The 4,025-nt window shown below is 37.8% G+C and overlaps 1 non-coding gene across 1 annotated transcript; it reads right to left on the bottom strand.

Annotated features, from left to right (window-relative positions):
* Positions 1-353: 353 nt before the first annotated feature.
* On the bottom strand, positions 354-489 carry LOC118018464. The gene has a single exon (XR_004681415.1). It is a non-coding gene; the product is annotated as a U4 spliceosomal RNA (small nuclear RNA).
* Positions 490-4,025: the final 3,536 nt, after the last annotated feature.

Genomic DNA, 4,025 nt, shown 5'->3' with positions numbered 1-4,025 from the left:
AACCATTTATCATATTTTATTACTAATGTCTATCTTATTTCCATTGCCTCTTCATGCCAGCACTGTCCCATGGTACATTCTGTGATGATGGAAATAATCTATATTTGTGCTGTTCAATAGGATAGCTACTAGCCACATGTGGCTATAAAGCACTTGAAATATGGGTAGTGCCAAGTGAAATATATTGTAATGTAAACTACACATCACATTTCAAAAGTTAAAAATATCTCATTTTTTTTTACATAGAATTCATTTTGAGATGATAATATTTTGCATACATTGGGCTAAATAAAATATATTGTTAAAATTAATTTCATCATTTCTTTCTATTTTTTTTAAAGGTGGTGACAGGGAAATTTAAAATTATATTTTAGTAGCATTTGTGGCTGTTTTGTGTTTCTATTGAGATGAGCTCTTTTAGCTTTCAATTAGCAATAATCGTGCCTCAGATAAACTTCATTGGCTATGATACTGCCACTGTGCAAAGCTTGAGGTGAGAGTTCTTATAAAATGTCTGTGAAGAAAAAGAATTTTCTATATGTTGTGTTTTTTAATACCATGTTCTAAGATTCACATTTTTAATTGTTATATTCTATTAAATAAATACTAATGTATATCACAATTAATAACAATCAGTTTATTTGGGAACTTTGTCTTTCTCAGTATTTTGTTTTGTTTTGTTTTGTTTTTTTATTTTTATTCTTATGTTAATCCCCATACATTACATCATTAGTTTTAGATGAAGTGTTCCATGATTCATTGTTTGTGCATAACACCCAGTGCTCCATGCAGAATGTGTCCTCCTCAATACCCACCACCAGGCTAACCCATCCTCCCACCCCCCTCCCCTCTAGAACCCTGTTAGTTTTTCAGAGTCCATCGTCTCTCATGGTTCGTCTACCCCTCCAATGTCCCCCGCTTCATTCGTCCCCTCCCGCTACCTTCTTCTTCTTCTTTTTTTTTTTTAACATATATTGCATTATTTGTTCCAGAGGTACAGATCTGAGATTCGACAGTCTTGCACAATTCACAGCGCTTACCAGAGCACATACCCTCCCCCGTGTCTATCACCCAGTCACCCCATCCCTCCCACCCCACCCCCCACTCCAACAACACTCAGTTTGTTTCCTGCGATTAAGAATTCCTCATATCAAAAAAAAAAAGAATTCCTCATATCAGTGAGATCATATGATACCTGTCTTCCTCTGTTTGACTTATTTCACTCAACATAATACCCTCCAGTTCCATCCATGTCATTGCAAATGGCAAGATCTCATTCCTTTTGATGGCTGCATAATATTCCATTGTATATATATACCACTTCTCCTTTATCCATTCATCTGTCAATGGACATCTTGGCTCTTTCCACAGTTTGGCTATTGTAGACATTGCTGCTATAAACATTGGGGTGCACGTACCCCTTCGGATCCCTACTTTTCTATCTTTGGGGTAAATACCCAGTAGTGCAATTGCTGGATCATATGGTAGCTCTATTTTCAACTTTTTGAGGAACCTCCATACAGTTTTCCAGAGTGGGTGCACCAGCTTGCATTCCCAACAACAGTGTAGGAGGGTTGCCCTTTCTCTGCATCCCAGCCAACATCTGTCGTTTCCTGACTTGTTAATTTTAGCCATTCTGACTGGTGTGAAGTGGTATCTCACTGAGGTTTTGATTTGGATTTCCCTGATGCCGAGTGATATTGAGCACTTTTTCATGTGTCTGTTGGCCATTTGGATGTCTTCTTTGGAAAAATGTCTGTTCATGTCTTCTGCCCATTTCTTGATTGGATTCTTTGTTCTTTGGGTATTGAGTTTGATGAGTTCTTTATAGATTTTGGATACTAGCCCTTTATCTGATATGTCATTTGCAAATATCTTCTCCCATTCTGTCAGTTGTCTTTTGGTTTTGTTGACTGTTTCCTTTGCTTTGCAAAAGCTTTTTATCTTGATGAAGTCCCAATAGTTCATTTTTGCTCTTGCTTCCCTTGCCTTTGGCGATGTTTCTAGGAAGAAGTTGCTTCGGCTGAGGTCAAATAGGTTGCTGCCTGTGTTCTCCTTTAGAATTTTGATGGACTCCTGTCTCACATTGAGGTCTTTCAACCATTTGGAGTCTATTTTTGTGTGTGGTGTAAGGAAATGGTCCAGTTTCATTCTTCTGCATATGGCTATCCAATTTTCCCAACACCATTTGTTGAAGAGACTGCCTTTGTTCCATTGGACATTCTTTCCTGCTTTGTCGAAGATGAGTTGACCATAGAGTTGAGGGTACATTTCTGGGCTCTCTATTCTGTTCCATTGATCTATGTGTCTGTTTTTGTGCCAGTACCATACTGTCTTGATGATGACAGCTTTGTAATAGAGCTTGAAGTCTGAAATTGTGATGCCGCCAGCTTTGCTTTTCTTTTTCAACATTCCTCTGGCTATGCGGGGTCTTTTCTGGTTCCATACAAATTTTAGGATGATTTGTTCCATTTCTTTGAAAAAAGTGGATGGTATTTTGATGGGGATTGCATTGAATGTGTAGATTGCTCTAGGTAGCATGGACATCTTCACAATATTTGTTCTTCCAATCCATGAGCATGGAACGTTTTTCCATGTCTTTGTGTCTTCCTCAATTTCTTTCATGAGTATTTTATAGTTTTCTGAGTACAGATCTTTTGTCTCTTTGGTTAGATTTATTCCTAGGTATCTTATGGTTTGGGTGCAATTGTAAATGGGATCGACTCCTTAATTTCTCTTTCTTCTGTCTTGTTGTTGGTGTATAGGAATGCCACTGACTTCTGTGCTTTGATTTTATATCCTGCCACTTGACTGAATTCCTGTATGAGTTCTAGCAGTTTTGGGGTGGAGTCTTTTGGGTTTTCCACATAAACTATCATATCATCTGCAAAGAGTGAGAGTTTGACTTCTTCTTTGCCAATTTGGATGCCTTTGATTTCTTTTTGTTGTCTGATTGCTGTGGCTAGGACTTCCAATAGTATGTTGAATAGCAGTGGTGATAGTGGACATCCCTGCTGTGTTCCTGACCTTAGGGGGAAAACTCTCAGTTTTTCCCCATTGAGAATGATATTCGCTGTAGGTTTTTCATAGATGGCTTTTATGATATTGAGGTATGGACCCTCTATCCCTATACTCTGAAGAGTTTTGATCAAGAAAGGATGCTGTACTTTGTCAAAAGCTTTTTCTGCATCTATTGAGAGGATCATATGATTCTTGTTCTTTCTTTTGTTAATGTGTTGTATCACATTGATTGATTTGCGGATGTTGAACCAACCTTGCAGCCCAGGGATAAATCCCACTTGGTCGTGGTGAATAATCCTTTTAATGTACTGTTGGAACCTATTGGCTAGTATTTTGGTGAGAATTTTTGCATCCATGTTCATCAGGGATATTGGTCTGTAATTCTCCTTTTTGATGGGGTCTTTGTCTGGTTTTGGGATCAAGGTAATGCTGGCCTCATAAAATGAGTTTGGAAGTTTTCCTTCCGTTTCTATTTTTTGGAACACTTTCAGAAGAATAGGTATTAATTCTTCTTGAAATGTTTGGTAGAATTTCCCTGGGAAGCCATCTGGCCCTGGGCTTTTGTTTTTTGGGAGATTTTTGATGACTGCTTCAATTTCCTTAGTGGTTATAGGTCTGTTCAGGTTTTCTATTTCATCCTGGTTCAGTTTTGGTAGTTGATACATCTCTAGGAATGCATCCATCTCTTCCAGGTTATCCAATTTGCTGGCATAGAGTTGCTCATAATATGTTCTTATAATTGTTTGTATTTCTTTGGTGTTGGTTGTGATCTCTCCTCTTTCATTCGTGATTTTGTTGATTTGGGTCATTTCTCTTCTCTTTTTGATAAGTCTGGCCAGGGGTTTATCAATCTTGTTAATTCTTTCAAAGAACCAGCTCCTAGTTTCGTTGATCTGTTCTACTGTTCTTTTAGTTTCTATTTCATTGATTTCTGCTCTGATCTTTATTATTTCTCTTCTCCTGCTGGGTTTAGGCTTTATTTGCTGTTCTTTTCCAGCTCCTTT

The sequence above is a fragment of the Mirounga leonina genome, unplaced genomic scaffold, assembly GCF_011800145.1.
Source record: "Mirounga leonina isolate KUSES-001 unplaced genomic scaffold, KU_Mleo_1.0 Mir_106, whole genome shotgun sequence".
NCBI lineage: Eukaryota > Metazoa > Chordata > Mammalia > Carnivora > Phocidae > Mirounga > Mirounga leonina.
This window is presented reverse-complemented; position numbering and strand designations above follow the sequence as displayed.